Source organism: Quercus robur, chromosome 9 (genome assembly GCF_932294415.1).
Source record: "Quercus robur chromosome 9, dhQueRobu3.1, whole genome shotgun sequence".
Taxonomy (NCBI): Eukaryota; Viridiplantae; Streptophyta; class Magnoliopsida; order Fagales; family Fagaceae; genus Quercus; species Quercus robur.
Genome location: NC_065542.1, coordinates 55593128 through 55609884, shown reverse-complemented (window position 1 = coordinate 55609884; position 16757 = coordinate 55593128).

Sequence of the window (16757 nt, the reverse complement as noted above, 5' to 3'; positions counted from 1 at the left end):
TATTGTCTTTTTAAGTAGTTGGTTTCCCCAGAGGCTTGGGTCCGAGGACCATACAAGGCCTTGGTTCTGTCCAAAACTTGTATTGTCTTTTTAAGTAGTTGGTTTCCCCAGAGGCTTGGGTCCGAGGACCATACAAGGCCTTGGTTCTGTCCAAAACTTGTATTGTCTTTTTAAGTAGTTGGTTTCCCCAGAGGCTTGGGTCCGAGGACCATACAAGGCCTTGGTTCTGTCCAAAACTTGTATTGTCTTTTTAAGTAGTTGGTTTCCCCAGAGGCTTGGGTCCGAAAACCATAGAAGGCCTTGATTCTGTCCAAAACTTGTATTGTCTTTGTAAGTAGTTGGTTTCCCCAGAGCCTTGGGTCCGAGGACCATACAAGGCCTTGGTTCTGTCCAAAACTTGTATTGTCTTTTTAAGTAGTTGGTTTCCCCAGAGGCTTGGGTCCGAGGACCATACAAGGCCTTGGTTCTGTCCAAAACTTGTATTGTCGTTGTAAGTAGTTGGTTTCCCCAGAGGCTTGGGTCCGAGGACCATACAAGGCCTTGGTTCTGTCCAAAACTTGTATTGTCTTTTTAAGTAGTTGGTTTCCCCAGAGGCTTGGGTCCGAGGACCATACAAGGCCTTGGTTCTGTCCAAAACTTGTATTGTCTTTTTAAGTAGTTGGTTTCCCCAGAGGCTTTGGTCCGAGGACCATACAAGGCCTTCGTTCTGTCCAAAACTTGTATTGTCTATGTAAGTAGTTGGTTTCCCCAGAGGCTTGGGTCCGAGGACCATAGAAGGCCTTGGTTCAGTCCAAAACTTGTATTGTCTTTGTACGTAGTTGGTTTCCCCAGACGCTTGGGTCCGAGGACCATACAAGGCCTTGGTTCTGTCCAAAACTTGTATTGTCTTTTTAAGTAGTTGGTTTCCCAGAGGCTTCGGTCCGAGGACCATACAAGGCCTTGGTTCTGTCCAAAACTTGTATTGTCTTTGTAAGTAGTTGGTTTCCCCAGAGGCTTGGGTCCGAGGACCATACAAGGCCTTGGTTCTGTCCAAAACTTGTATTGTCTTTTTAAGTAGTTGGTTTCCCCAGAGGCTTGGGTCCGAGGACCATACAAGGCCTTGGTTCTGACCAAAACTTGTATTGTCTTTTTAAGTAGTTGGTTTCCCCAGAGGCTTGGGTCCGAGAACCATAGAAGGCCTTGGTTCTGTCCAAAACTTGTATTGTCTTTGTAAGTAGTTGGTTTCCCCAGAGGCTTGGGTCCGAGGACCATACAAGGCCTTGGTTCTGTCCAAAACTTGTATTGTCTTTTTAAGTAGTTGGTTTCCCCAGAGGCTTGGGTCCGAGGACCATACAAGGCCTTGGTTCTGTCCAAAACTTGTATTGTCTTTTTAAGTAGTTGGTTTCCCCAGAGGCTTGGGTCCGAGGACCATACAAGGCCTTGGTTCTGTCCAAAACTTGTATTTTCTTTTTAAGTAGTTGGTTTCCCCAGAGGCTTGGGTCCGAGGACCATACAAGGCCTTGGTTCTGTCCAAAACTTGTATTGTCTTTTTAAGTAGTTGGTTTCCCAGAGGCTTGGGTCCGAGGACCATACAAGGCCTTGGTTCTGTCCAAAACTTGTATTGTCTTTTTAAGTAGTTGGTTTCCCCAGAGGCTTGGGTCCGAGGACCATAGAAGGCCTTGGGTCTGTCCAAAACTTGTATTGTCTTTGTAAGTAGTTGGTTTCCCCAGAGGCTTGGGTCCGAGGACCATAGAAGGCCTTGGTTCTGTCCAAAACTTGTATTGCCTTTGTAAGTAGTTGGTTTCCCCAGAGGCTTGGGTCCGAGGACCATAGAAGGCCTTGGTTCTGTCCAAAACTTGTATTGTCTTTGTAAGTAGTTGGTTTCCCCAGAGGCTTGGGTCCGAGGACCATAGAAGGCCTCGGTTCTGTCCAAAACTTGTATTGTCTTTGTAAGTAGTTGGTTTCCCCAGAGGCTTGGGTCCGAGGACCATACAAGGCCTTGGTTCTGTCCAAAACTTGTATTGTCTTTTTAAGTAGTTGGCTTCCCAGAGGCTTGGGTCCGAGGACCATACAAGGCCTTGGTTCTGTCCAAAACTTGTATTGTCTTTGTAAGTAGTTGGTTTCCCCAGAGGCTTGGGTCCGAGGACCATACAAGGCCTTGGTTCTGTCCAAAACTTGTATTGTCTTTTTAAGTAGTTGGTTTCCCCAGAGGCTTGGGTTCGAGGACCATACAAGGCCTTGGTTCTGTCCAAAACTTGTATTGTCTTTTTAAGTAGTTAGCTTCCCCAGAGGCTTGGGTCCGAGGACCATACAAGGCCTTGGTTCTGTCCAAAACTTGTATTGTCTTTTTAAGTAGTTGGTTTCCCCAGAGGCTTGGGTCCGAGGACCATACAAGGCCTTGGTTCTTTCCAAAACTTGTATTGTCTTTTTAAGTAGTTGGTTTCCCTAGAGGCTTGGGTCCGAGGACCATACAAGGCCTTGGTTCTGTCCAAAACTTGTATTGTCTGTGTAAGTAGTTGGTTTCCCCAGAGGCTTGGGTCCGAGGACCATACAAGGCCTTGGTTCTGTCCAAAACTTGTATTGTCTTTTTAAGTAGTTGGTTTCCCCAGAGGCTTGGGTCCGAGGACCATACAAGGCCTTGGTTCTGTCCAAAACTTGTATTGTCTTTTTAAGTAGTTGGTTTCCCCAGAGGCTTGGGTCCGAGGACCATACAAGGCCTTGGTTCTGTCCAAAACTTGTATTGTCTTTTTAAGTAGTTGGTTTCCCCAGAGGCTTGGGTCCGAGGACCATACAAGGCCTTGGTTCTTTCCAAAACTTGTATTGTCTTTGTAAGTAGTTGGTTTCCCCAGAGGCTTGGGTCCGAGGACAATACAAGGCCTTGGTTCTGTCCAAAACTTGTATTGTCTGTGTAAGTAGTTGGTTTCCCCAGAGGCTTGGGTTCGAGGACCATACAAGGCCTTGGTTCTGTCCAAAACTTGTATTGTCTTTGTAAGTAGTTGGTTTCCCCAGAGGCTTGGGTCCGAGGACCATACAAGGCCTTGGTTCTGTCCAAAACTTGTATTGTCTTTTTAAGTAGGTGGTTTCCCCAGAGGCTTGGGTCCGAGGGCCATACAAGGCCTTGGTTCTGTCCAAAACTTGTATTGTCTTTTTAAGTAGTTGGTTTCCCCAGAGGCTTGGGTCCGAGGACCATACAAGGCCTTGGTTCTGTCCGAAACTTGTATTGTCTTTTTAAGTAGTTGGTTTCCCCAGAGGCTTGGGTCCGAGGACCATACAAGGCCTTGGTTTTGTCCCAAACTTGTATTGTCTTTGTAAGTAGTTGGTTTCCCCAGAGGCTTGGGTCCGAGGACCATACAAGGCCTTGGTTCTGTCCAAAACTTGTATTGTCTTTTTAAGTAGTTGGTTTCCCCAGAGGCTTGGGTCCGAGGACCATACAAGGCCTTGGTTCTGTCCAAAACTTGTATTGTCTTTGTAAGTAGTTGGTTTCCGCAGAGGCTGGGGTCCGAGGACCATACAAAGCCTTGGTTCTGTCCAAAACCTGTATTCTGTTTTTAAGTAGGTGGTTTCCGCAGAGGCTTGGGCCCGAGGACCATACAAGGCCTTGGTTCTGTCCAAAACTTGTATTGTCTTTTTAAGTAGTTGGTTGCCCCAGAGGCTTGGGTCCGAGGACCATACAAGGCCTTGGTTCTGTCCAAAACTTGTATTGTCTTTTTAAGTAGTTGGTTTCCCCAGAGGCTTGGGTCCGAGGACCATACAAGGCCTTGGTTCTGTCCAAAACTTGTATTGTCTTTTTAAGTAGTTGGTTTCCCCAGAGGCTTGGGTCCGAGGACCATACAAGGCCTTGGTTCTGTCCAAAACTTGTATTGTCTTTTTAAGTAGTTGGTTTCCCCAGAGGCTTGGGTCCGAGGACCATACAAGGCCTTGGTTCTGTCCAAAACTTGTATTGTCTTTTTAAGTAGTTGGTTTCCCCAGAGGCTTGGGTCCGAGGACCATACAAGGCCTTGGTTCTGTCCAAAACTTGTATTGTCTTTGTAAGTAGTTGGTTTCCCCAGAGGCTTGGGTCCGAGGACCATAGAAGGCCTTGGTTCTGTCCAAAACTTGTATTGTCTTTGTAAGTAGTTGGTTTCCCCAGAGGCTTGGGTCCGAGGACCATACAAGGCCTTGGTTCTGTCCAAAACTTGTATTGTCTTTGTAAGTAGTTGGTTTCCCCAGAGGCTTGGGTCCGAGGACCATACAAGGCCTTGGTTCTGTCCAAAACTTGTATTGTCTTTTTAAGTAGGTGGTTTCCCCAGAGGCTTGGGTCCGAGGACCATACAAGGCCTTGGTTCTGTCCAAAACTTGTATTGTCTTTTTAAGTAGTTGGTTTCCCCAGAGGCTTGGGTCCGAGGACCATACAAGGCCTTGGTTCTGTCCAAAACTTGTATTGTCTTTTTAAGTAGTTGGTTTCCCCAGAGGCTTGGGTCCGAAAACAATAGAAGGCCTTGATTCTGTCCAAAACTTGTATTGTCTTTGTAAGTAGTTGGTTTCCCCAGAGCCTTGGGTCCGAGGACCATACAAGGCCTTGGTTCTGTCCAAAACTTGTATTGTCTTTTTAAGTAGTTGGTTTCCCCAGAGGCTTGGGTCCGAGGACCATACATGGCCTTGGTTCTGTCCAAAACTTGTATTGTCGTTGTAAGTAGTTGGTTTCCCCAGAGGCTTGGGTCCGAGGGCCATACAAGGCCTTGGTTCTGTCCAAAACTTGTATTGTCTTTTTAAGTAGTTGGTTTCCCCAGAGGCTTGGGTCCGAGGACCATACACGGCCTTGGTTCTGTCCAAAACTTGTATTGTCTTTTTAAGTAGTTGGTTTCCCCAGAGGCTTTGGTCCGAGGACCATACAAGGCCTTCGTTCTGTCCAAAACTTGTATTGTCTATGTAAGTAGTTGGTTTCCCCAGAGGCTTGGGTCCGAGGACCATAGAAGGCCTTGGTTCTGTCCAAAACTTGTATTGTCTTTGTACGTAGTTGGTTTCCCCAGACGCTTGGGTCCGAGGACCATACAAGGCCTTGGTTCTGTCCAAAACTTCTATTGTCTTTTTAAGTAGTTGGTTTCCCAGAGGCTTCGGTCCGAGGACCATACAAGGCCTTGGTTCTGTCCAAAACTTGTATTGTCTTTGTAAGTAGTTGGTTTCCCCAGAGGCTTGGGTCCGAGGACCATACAAGGCCTTGGTTCTGTCCAAAACTTGTATTGTCTTTTTAAGTAGTTGGTTTCCCCAGAGGCTTGGGTCCGAGGACCATACAAGGCCTTGGTTCTGACCAAAACTTGTATTGTCTTTTTAAGTAGTTGGTTTCCCCAGAGGCTTGGGTCCGAGAACCATAGAAGGCCTTGGTTCTGTCCAAAACTTGTATTGTCTTTGTAAGTAGTTGGTTTCCCCAGAGGCTTGGGTCCGAGGACCATACAAGGCCTTGGTTCTGTCCAAAACTTGTATTGTCTTTTTAAGTAGTTGGTTTCCCCAGAGGCTTGGGTCCGAGGACCATACAAGGCCTTGGTTCTGTCCAAAACTTGTATTGTCTTTTTAAGTAGTTGGTTTCCCCAGAGGCTTGGGTCCGAGGACCATACAAGGCCTTGGTTCTGTCCAAAACTTGTATTTTCTTTTTAAGTAGTTGGTTTCCCCAGAGGCTTGGGTCCGAGGACCATACAAGGCCTTGGTTCTGTCCAAAACTTGTATTGTCTTTTTAAGTAGTTGGTTTCCCCAGAGGCTTGGGTCCGAGGACCATACAAGGCCTTGGTTCTGTCCAAAACTTGTATTGTCTTTGTAAGTAGTTGGTTTCCCCAGAGGCTTGGGTCCGAGGACCATAGAAGGCCTTGGTTCTGTCCAAAACTTGTATTGTCTGTGTAAGTAGTTGGTTTCCCCAGAGGCTTGGGTCCGAGGACCATACAAGGCCTTGGTTCTGTCCAAAACTTGTATTGTCTTTTTAAGTAGTTGGTTTCCCCAGAGGCTTGGGTCCGAGGACCATACAAGGCCTTGGTTCTGTCCAAAACTTGTATTGTCTTTGTAAGTAGTTGGTTTCCCCAGAGGCTTGGGTCCGAGGACCATACAAGGCCTTGGTTCTGTCCAAAACTTGTATTGTCTTTTTAAGTAGGTGGTTTCCCCAGAGGCTTGGGTCCGAGGACCATACAAGGCCTTGGTTCTGTCCAAAACTTGTATTGTCTTTTTAAGTAGTTGGTTTCCCCAGAGGCTTGGGTCCGAGGACCATACAAGGCCTTGGTTCTGTCCAAAACTTGTATTGTCTTTTTAAGTAGTTGGTTTCCCCAGAGGCTTGGGTCCGAGGACCATACAAGGCCTTGGTTCTGTCCAAAACTTGTATTGTCTTTTTAAGTAGTTGGTTTCCCCAGAGGCTTGGGTCCGAGGACCATACAAGGCCTTGGTTCTGTCCAAAACTTGTATTGTCTTTTTAAGTAGTTGGTTTCCCCAGAGGCTTGGGTCCGAAAACCATAGAAGGCCTTGATTCTGTCCAAAACTTGTATTGTCTTTGTAAGTAGTTGGTTTCCCCAGAGCCTTGGGTCCGAGGACCATACAAGGCCTTGGTTCTGTCCAAAACTTGTATTGTCTTTTTAAGTAGTTGGTTTCCCCAGAGGCTTGGGTCCGAGGACCATACAAGGCCTTGGTTCTGTCCAAAACTTGTATTGTCGTTGTAAGTAGTTGGTTTCCCCAGAGGCTTGGGTCCGAGGGCCATACAAGGCCTTGGTTCTGTCCAAAACTTGTATTGTCTTTTTAAGTAGTTGGTTTCCCCAGAGGCTTGGGTCCGAGGACCATACAAGGCCTTGGTTCTGTCCAAAACTTGTATTGTCTTTTTAAGTAGTTGGTTTCCCCAGAGGCTTTGGTCCGAGGACCATACAAGGCCTTCGTTCTGTCCAAAACTTGTATTGTCTATGTAAGTAGTTGGTTTCCCCAGAGGCTTGGGTCCGAGGACCATAGAAGGCCTTGGTTCTGTCCAAAACTTGTATTGTCTTTGTACGTAGTTGGTTTCCCCAGACGCTTGGGTCCGAGGACCATACAAGGCCTTGGTTCTGTCCAAAACTTCTATTGTCTTTTTAAGTAGTTGGTTTCCCAGAGGCTTCGGTCCGAGGACCATACAAGGCCTTGGTTCTGTCCAAAACTTGTATTGTCTTTGTAAGTAGTTGGTTTCCCCAGAGGCTTGGGTCCGAGGACCATACAAGGCCTTGGTTCTGTCCAAAACTTGTATTGTCTTTTTAAGTAGTTGGTTTCCCCAGAGGCTTGGGTCCGAGGACCATACAAGGCCTTGGTTCTGACCAAAACTTGTATTGTCTTTTTAAGTAGTTGGTTTCCCCAGAGGCTTGGGTCCGAGAACCATAGAAGGCCTTGGTTCTGTCCAAAACTTGTATTGTCTTTGTAAGTAGTTGGTTTCCCCAGAGGCTTGGGTCCGAGGACCATACAAGGCCTTGGTTCTGTCCAAAACTTGTATTGTCTTTTTAAGTAGTTGGTTTCCCCAGAGGCTTGGGTCCGAGGACCATACAAGGCCTTGGTTCTGTCCAAAACTTGTATTGTCTTTTTAAGTAGTTGGTTTCCCCAGAGGCTTGGGTCCGAGGACCATACAAGGCCTTGGTTCTGTCCAAAACTTGTATTTTCTTTTTAAGTAGTTGGTTTCCCCAGAGGCTTGGGTCCGAGGACCATACAAGGCCTTGGTTCTGTCCAAAACTTGTATTGTCTTTTTAAGTAGTTGGTTTCCCCAGAGGCTTGGGTCCGAGGACCATACAAGGCCTTGGTTCTGTCCAAAACTTGTATTGTCTTTGTAAGTAGTTGGTTTCCCCAGAGGCTTGGGTCCGAGGACCATAGAAGGCCTTGGTTCTGTCCAAAACTTGTATTGTCTGTGTAAGTAGTTGGTTTCCCCAGAGGCTTGGGTACGAGGACCATACAAGGCCTTGGTTCTGTCCAAAACTTGTATTGTCTTTTTAAGTAGTTGGTTTCCCCAGAGGCTTGGGTCCGAGGACCATAGAAGGCCTTGGTTCTGTCCAAAACTTGTATTGTCTTTGTAAGTAGTTGGTTTCCCCAGAGGCTTGGGTCCGAGGACCATAGAAGGCCTTGGTTCTGTCCAAATCTTGTATTGTCTTTGTAAGTAGTTGGTTTCCCCAGAGGCTTGGGTCCGAGGACCATACAAGGCCTTGGTTCTGTCCAAAACTTGTATTGTCTTTTTAAGTAGTTGGTTTCCCAGAGGCTTGGGTCCGAGGACCATACAAGGCCTTGGTTCTGTCCAAAACTTGTATTGTCTTTGTAAGTAGTTGGTTTCCCCAGAGGCTTGGGTCCGAGGACCATACAAGGCCTTGGTTCTGTCCAAAACTTGTATTGTCTTTTTAAGTAGTTGGTTTACCCAGAGGCTTGGGTTCGAGGACCATACAAGACCTTGGTTCTGTCCAAAACTTGTATTGTCTTTTTAAGTAGTTGGTTTCCCCAGAGGCTTGGGTCCGAGGCCCATACAAGGCCTTGGTTCTGTCCAAAACTTGTATTGTCTTTTTAAGTAGTTGGTTTCCCCAGAGGCTTGGGTCCGAGGACCATACAAGGCCTTGGTTCTGTCCAAAACTTGTATTGTCTTTTTAAGTAGTTGGTTTCCCCAGAGGCTTGGGTCCGAGGACCATACAAGGCCTTGGTTCTGTCCAAAACTTGTATTGTCTTTTTAAGTAGTTGGTGTCCCCAGAGGCTTGGGTCCGAGGACCATACAAGGCCTTGGTTCTGTCCAAAACTTGTATTGTCTTTTTAAGTAGTTGGTTTCCCCAGAGGCTTGGGTCCGAGAACCATAGAAGGCCTTGATTCTGTCCAAAACTTGTATTGTCTTTGTAAGTAGTTGGTTTCCCCAGAGGCTTGGGTCCGAGGACCATACAAGGCCTTGGTTCTGTCCAAAACTTGTATTGTCTTTTTAAGTAGTTGGTTTCCCCAGAGGCTTGGGTCCGAGGACCATACAAGGCCTTGGTTCTGTCCAAAACTTGTATTGTCTTTTTAAGTAGTTGGTTTCCCCAGAGGCTTGGGTCCGAGGACCATAGAAGGCCTTGGGTCTGTCCAAAACTTGTATTGTCTTTGTAAGTAGTTGGTTTCCCCAGAGGCTTGGGTCCGAGGACCATAGAAGGCCTTGGTTCTGTCCAAAACTTGTATTGCCTTTGTAAGTAGTTGGTTTCCCCAGAGGCTTGGGTCCGAGGACCATAGAAGGCCTTGGTTCTGTCCAAAACTTGTATTGTCTTTGTAAGTAGTTGGTTTCCCCAGAGGCTTGGGTCCGAGGACCATAGAAGGCCTCGGTTCTGTCCAAAACTTGTATTGTCTTTGTAAGTAGTTGGTTTCCCCAGAGGCTTGGGTCCGAGGACCATAGAAGGCCTTGGTTCTGTCCAAAACTTGTATTGTCTTTTTAAGTAGTTGGCTTCCCAGAGGCTTGGGTCCGAGGACCATACAAGGCCTTGGTTCTGTCCAAAACTTGTATTGTCTTTGTAAGTAGTTGGTTTCCCCAGAGGCTTGGGTCCGAGGACCATACAAGGCCTTGGTTCTGTCCAAAACTTGTATTGTCTTTTTAAGTAGTTGGTTTCCCCAGAGGCTTGGGTTCGAGGACCATACAAGGCCTTGGTTCTGTCCAAAACTTGTATTGTCTTTTTAAGTAGTTAGCTTCCCCAGAGGCTTGGGTCCGAGGACCATACAAGGCCTTGGTTCTGTCCAAAACTTGTATTGTCTTTTTAAGTAGTTGGTTTCCCCAGAGGCTTGGGTCCGAGGACCATACAAGGCCTTGGTTCTTTCCAAAACTTGTATTGTCTTTGTAAGTAGTTGGTTTCCCTAGAGGCTTGGGTCCGAGGACCATACAAGGCCTTGGTTCTGTCCAAAACTTGTATTGTCTGTGTAAGTAGTTGGTTTCCCCAGAGGCTTGGGTCCGAGGACCATACAAGGCCTTGGTTCTGTCCAAAACTTGTATTGTCTTTTTAAGTAGTTGGTTTCCCCAGAGGCTTGGGTCCGAGGACCATACAAGGCCTTGGTTCTGTCCAAAACTTGTATTGTCTTTTTAAGTAGTTGGTTTCCCCAGAGGCTTGGGTCCGAGGACCATACAAGGCCTTGGTTCTGTCCAAAACTTGTATTGTCTTTTTAAGTAGTTGGTTTCCCCAGAGGCTTGGGTCCGAGGACCATACAAGGCCTTGGTTCTTTCCAAAACTTGTATTGTCTTTGTAAGTAGTTGGTTTCCCCAGAGGCTTGGGTCCGAGGACCATACAAGGCCTTGGTTCTGTCCAAAACTTGTATTGTCTGTGTAAGTAGTTGGTTTCCCCAGAGGCTTGGGTCCGAGGACCATACAAGGCCTTGGTTCTGTCCAAAACTTGTATTGTCTTTGTAAGTAGTTGGTTTCCCCAGAGGCTTGGGTCCGAGGACCATACAAGGCCTTGGTTCTGTCCAAAACTTGTATTGTCTTTTTAAGTAGGTGGTTTCCCCAGAGGTTGGGTCCGAGGACCATACAAGGCCTTGGTTCTGTCCAAAACTTGTATTGTCTTTTTAAGTAGTTGGTTTCCCCAGAGGCTTGGGTCCGAGGACCATACAAGGCCTTGGTTCTGTCCGAAACTTGTATTGTCTTTTTAAGTAGTTGGTTTCCCCAGAGGCTTGGGTCCGAGGACCATACAAGGCCTTGGTTCTGTCCAAAACTTGTATTGTCTTTGTAAGTAGTTGGTTTCCCCAGAGGCTTGGGTCCGAGGACCATACAAGGCCTTGGTTCTGTCCAAAACTTGTATTGTCTTTTTAAGTAGTTGGTTTCCCCAGAGGCTTGGGTCCGAGGACCATACAAGGCCTTGGTTCTGTCCAAAACTTGTATTGTCTTTGTAAGTAGTTGGTTTCCGCAGAGGCTGGGGTCCGAGGACCATACAATGCCTTGGTTCTGTCCAAAACTTGTATTCTCTTTTTAAGTAGGTGGTTTCCGCAGAGGCTTGGGCCCGAGGACCATACAAGGCCTTGGTTCTGTCCAAAACTTGTATTGTCTTTTTAAGTAGTTGGTTGCCCCAGAGGCTTGGGTCCGAGGACCATACAAGGCCTTGGTTCTGTCCAAAACTTGTATTGTCTTTGTAAGTAGTTGGTTTCCCCAGAGGCTTGGGTCCGAGGACCATACAAGGCCTTGGTTCTGTCCAAAACTTGTATTGTCTTTTTAAGTAGGTGGTTTCCCCAGAGGCTTGGGTCCGAGGACCATACAAGGCCTTGGTTCTGTCCAAAACTTGTATTGTCTTTGTAAGTAGTTGGTTTCCCCAGAGGCTTGGGTCCGAGGACCATACAAGGCCTTGGTTCTGTCCAAAACTTGTATTGTCTTTTTAAGTAGGTGGTTTCCCCAGAGGCTTGGGTCCGAGGACCATACAAGGCCTTGGTTCTGTCCAAAACTTGTATTGTCTTTTTAAGTAGTTGGTTTCCCCAGAGGCTTGGGTCCGAGGACCATACAAGGCCTTGGTTCTGTCCGAAACTTGTATTGTCTTTTTAAGTAGTTGGTTTCCCCAGAGGCTTGGGTCCGAGGACCATACAAGGCCTTGGTTCTGTCCAAAACTTGTATTGTCTTTGTAAGTAGTTGGTTTCCCCAGAGGCTTGGGTCCGAGGACCATACAAGGCCTTGGTTCTGTCCAAAACTTGTATTGTCTTTTTAAGTAGTTGGTTTCCCCAGAGGCTTGGGTCCGAGGACCATACAAGGCCTTGGTTCTGTCCAAAACTTGTATTGTCTTTGTAAGTAGTTGGTTTCCGCAGAGGCTGGGGTCCGAGGACCATACAAAGCCTTGGTTCTGTCCAAAACTTGTATTCTCTTTTTAAGTAGGTGGTTTCCGCAGAGGCTTGGGCCCGAGGACCATACAAGGCCTTGGTTCTGTCCAAAACTTGTATTGTCTTTTTAAGTAGTTGGTTGCCCCAGAGGCTTGGGTCCGAGGACCATACAAGGCCTTGGTTCTGTCCAAAACTTGTATTGTCTTTGTAAGTAGTTGGTTTCCCCAGAGGCTTGGGTCCGAGGACCATACAAGGCCTTGGTTCTGTCCAAAACTTGTATTGTCTTTTTAAGTAGGTGGTTTCCCCAGAGGCTTGGGTCCGAGGACCATACAAGGCCTTGGTTCTGTCCAAAACTTGTATTGTCTTTTTAAGTAGTTGGTTTCCCCAGAGGCTTGGGTCCGAGGACCATACAAGGCCTTGGTTCTGTCCAAAACTTGTATTGTCTTTTTAAGTAGTTGGTTTCCCCAGAGGCTTGGGTCCGAGGACCATACAAGGCCTTGGTTCTGTCCAAAACTTGTATTGTCTTTGTAAGTAGTTGGTTTCCCCAGAGGCTTGGGTCCGAGGACCATACAAGGCCTTGGTTCTGTCCAAAACTTGTATTGTCTTTTTAAGTAGTTGGTTTCCCCAGAGGCTTGGGTCCGAGGACCATACAAGGCCTTGGTTCTGTCCAAAACTTGTATTGTCTTTTTAAGTAGTTGGTTTCCCCAGAGGCTTGGGTTCGAGGACCATACAAGGCCTTGGTTCTGTCCAAAACTTGTATTGTCTTTTTAAGTAGTTGGTTTCCCCAGAGGCTTGGGTCCGAGGACCATACAAGGCCTTGGTTCTGTCCAAAACTTGTATTGTCTTTTTAAGTAGTTGGTTTCCCCAGAGGCTTGGGTCCGAAGACCATACAAGGCCTTGGTTCTGTCCAAAACTTGTATTGTCTTTGTAAGTAGTTGGTTTCCCCAGAGGCTTGGGTCCGAGGACCATACAAGGCCTTGGTTCTGTCCAAAACTTGTATTGTCTTTTTAAGTAGTTGGTTTCCCCAGAGGCTTGGGTCCGAGGACCATACAAGGCCTTGGTTCTGTCCAAAACTTGTATTGTCTTTGTAAGTAGTTGGTTTCCCCAGAGGCTTGGGTCCGAGGACCATACAAGGCCTTGGTTCTGTCCAAAACTTGTATTGTCTTTTTAAGTAGGTGGTTTCCCCAGAGGCTTGGGTCCGAGGACCATACAAGGCCTTGGTTCTGTCCAAAACTTGTGTTGTCTTTTTAAGTAGTTGGTTTCCCCAGAGGCTTGGGTCCGAGGACCATACATGGCCTTGGTTCTGTCCAAAACTTGTATTGTCTGTGTAAGTAGTTGGTTTCCCCAGAGGCTTGGGTCCGAGGACCATACAAGGCCTTGGTTCTGTCCAAAACTTGTATTGTCTTTTTAAGTAGTTGGTTTCCCCAGAGGCTTGGGTCCGAGGACCATACAAGGCCTTGGTTCTGTCCAAAAATTGTATTGTCTTTTTAAGTAGTTGGTTTCCCTAGAGGCTTGGGTCCGAGAACCATAGAAGGCCTTGATTCTGTCCAAAACTTGTATTGTCTTTTTAAGTAGTTGGTTTCCCCAGAGGCTTGGGTCCGAGGACCATACAAGGCCTTGGTTCTGTCCAAAACTTGTATTGTCTTTTTAAGTAGTTGGTTTCCCCAGAGGCTTGGGTCCGAGGACCATACAAGGCCTTGGTTCTGTCCAAAACTTGTATTGTCTTTTTAAGTAGTTGGTTTCCCCAGAGGCTTGGGTCCGAGGACCATACAAGGCCTTGGTTCTGTCCAAAACTTGTATTGTCTTTTTAAGTAGTTGGTTTCCCCAAAGGCTTGGGTCCGAGGACCATAGAAGGCCTTGGTTCTGTCCAAAACTTGTATTGTCTGTGTAAGTAGTTGGTTTCCCCAGAGGCTTGGGTCCGAGGACCATAGAAGGCCTTGGTTCTGTCCAAAACTTGTATTGTCTGTGTAAGTAGTTGGTTTCCCCAGAGGCTTGGGTCCGAGGACCATACAAGGCCTTGGTTCTGTCCAAAACTTGTATTGTCTTTTTCAGTAGTTGGTTTCCCCAGAGGCTTGGGTCCGAGGACCATACAAGGCCTTGGTTCTGTCCAAAACTTGTATTGTCTTTTTAAGTAGTTGGTTTCCCCAGAGGCTTGGGTCCGAGGACCATACAAGGCCTTGGTTCTGTCCAAAACTTGTATTGTCTTTTTAAGTAGTTGGTTTCCCCAGAGGCTTGGGTCCGAGAACCATACAAGGCCTTGGTTCTGTCCAAAACTTGTATTGTCTTTGTAAGTAGTTGGTTTCCCCAAAGGCTTGGGTCCGAGGACCATGCAAGGCCTTGGTTCTGTCCAAAACTTGTATTGTCTTTTTAAGTAGTTGGTTTCCCCAGAGGCTTGGGTCCGAGAACCATAGAAGGCCTTGGTTCTGTCCAAAACTTGTATTGTCTTTGTAAGTAGTTGGTTTCCCCAAAGGCTTGGGTCCGAGGACCATACAAGGCCTTGGTTCTGTCCAAAACTTGTATTGTCTGTGTAAGTAGTTGGTTTCCCCAGAGGCTTGGGTCCGAGGACCATACAAGGCCTTGGTTCTGTCCAAAACTTGTATTGTCTTTTTAAGTAGTTGGTTTCCCCAGAGGCTTGGGTCCGAGGACCATACAAGGCCTTGGTTCTGTCCAAAACTTGTATTGTCTTTTTAAGTAGTTGGTTTACCCAGAGGCTTGGGTTCGAGGACCATACAAGACCTTGGTTCTGTCCAAAACTTGTATTGTCTTTTTAAGTAGTTGGTTTCCCCAGAGGCTTGGGTCCGAGGCCCATACAAGGCCTTGGTTCTGTCCAAAACTTGTATTGTCTTTTTAAGTAGTTGGTTTCCCCAGAGGCTTGGGTCCGAGGACCATACAAGGCCTTGGTTCTGTCCAAAACTTGTATTGTCTTTTTAAGTAGTTGGTTTCCCCAGAGGCTTGGGTCCGAGGACCATACAAGGCCTTGGTTCTGTCCAAAACTTGTATTGTCTTTTTAAGTAGTTGGTGTCCCCAGAGGCTTGGGTCCGAGGACCATACAAGGCCTTGGTTCTGTCCAAAACTTGTATTGTCTTTTTAAGTAGTTGGTTTCCCCAGAGGCTTGGGTCCGAGAACCATAGAAGGCCTTGATTCTGTCCAAAACTTGTATTGTCTTTGTAAGTAGTTGGTTTCCCCAGAGGCTTGGGTCCGAGGACCATACAAGGCCTTGGTTCTGTCCAAAACTTGTATTGTCTTTTTAAGTAGTTGGTTTCCCCAGAGGCTTGGGTCCGAGGACCATACAAGGCCTTGGTTCTGTCCAAAACTTGTATTGTCTTTTTAAGTAGTTGGTTTCCCCAGAGGCTTGGGTCCGAGAACCATACAAGGCCTTGGTTCTGTCCAAAACTTGTATTGTCTTTGTAAGTAGTTGGTTTCCCCAAAGGCTTGGGTCCGAGGACCATACAAGGCCTTGGTTCTGTCCAAAACTTGTATTGTCTTTTTAAGTAGTTGGTTTCCCCAGAGGCTTGGGTCCGAGAACCATAGAAGGCCTTGGTTCTGTCCAAAACTTGTATTGTCTTTGTAAGTAGTTGGTTTCCCCAAAGGCTTGGGTCCGAGGACCATACAAGGCCTTGGTTCTGTCCAAAACTTGTATTGTCTGTGTAAGTAGTTGGTTTCCCCAGAGGCTTGGGTCCGAGGACCATACAAGGCCTTGGTTCTGTCCAAAACTTGTATTGTCTTTTTAAGTAGTTGGTTTCCCCAGAGGCTTGGGTCCGAGGACCATACAAGGCCTTGGTTCTGTCCAAAACTTGTATTGTCTTTTTAAGTAGTTGGTTTACCCAGAGGCTTGGGTTCGAGGACCATACAAGACCTTGGTTCTGTCCAAAACTTGTATTGTCTTTTTAAGTAGTTGGTTTCCCCAGAGGCTTGGGTCCGAGGCCCATACAAGGCCTTGGTTCTGTCCAAAACTTGTATTGTCTTTTTAAGTAGTTGGTTTCCCCAGAGGCTTGGGTCCGAGGACCATACAAGGCCTTGGTTCTGTCCAAAACTTGTATTGTCTTTTTAAGTAGTTGGTTTCCCCAGAGGCTTGGGTCCGAGGACCATACAAGGCCTTGGTTCTGTCCAAAACTTGTATTGTCTTTTTAAGTAGTTGGTGTCCCCAGAGGCTTGGGTCCGAGGACCATACAAGGCCTTGGTTCTGTCCAAAACTTGTATTGTCTTTTTAAGTAGTTGGTTTCCCCAGAGGCTTGGGTCCGAGAACCATAGAAGGCCTTGATTCTGTCCAAAACTTGTATTGTCTTTGTAAGTAGTTGGTTTCCCCAGAGGCTTGGGTCCGAGGACCATACAAGGCCTTGGTTCTGTCCAAAACTTGTATTGTCTTTTTAAGTAGTTGGTTTCCCCAGAGGCTTGGGTCCGAGGACCATAGAAGGCCTTGGGTCTGTCCAAAACTTGTATTGTCTTTCTAAGTAGTTGGTTTCCCCAGAGGCTTGGGTCCGAGGACCATAGAAGGCCTTGGTTCTGTCCAAAACTTGTATTGCCTTTGTAAGTAGTTGGTTTCCCCAGAGGCTTGGGTCCGAGGACCATAGAAGGCCTTGGTTCTGTCCAAAACTTGTATTGTCTTTGTAAGTAGTTGGTTTCCCCAGAGGCTTGGGTCCGAGGACCATAGAAGGCCTCGGTTCTGTCCAAAACTTGTATTGTCTTTGTAAGTAGTTGGTTTCCCCAGAGGCTTGGGTCCGAGGACCATACAAGGCCTTGGTTCTGTCCAAAACTTGTATTGTCTTTTTAAGTAGTTGGCTTCCCAGAGGCTTGGGTCCGAGGACCATACAAGGCCTTGGTTCTGTCCAAAACTTGTATTGTCTTTGTAAGTAGTTGGTTTCCCCAGAGGCTTGGGTCCGAGGACCATACAAGGCCTTGGTTCTGTCCAAAACTTGTATTGTCTTTTTAAGTAGTTGGTTTCCCCAGAGGCTTGGGTTCGAGGACCATACAAGGCCTTGGTTCTGTCCAAAACTTGTATTGTCTTTTTAAGTAGTTAGCTTCCCCAGAGGCTTGGGTCCGAG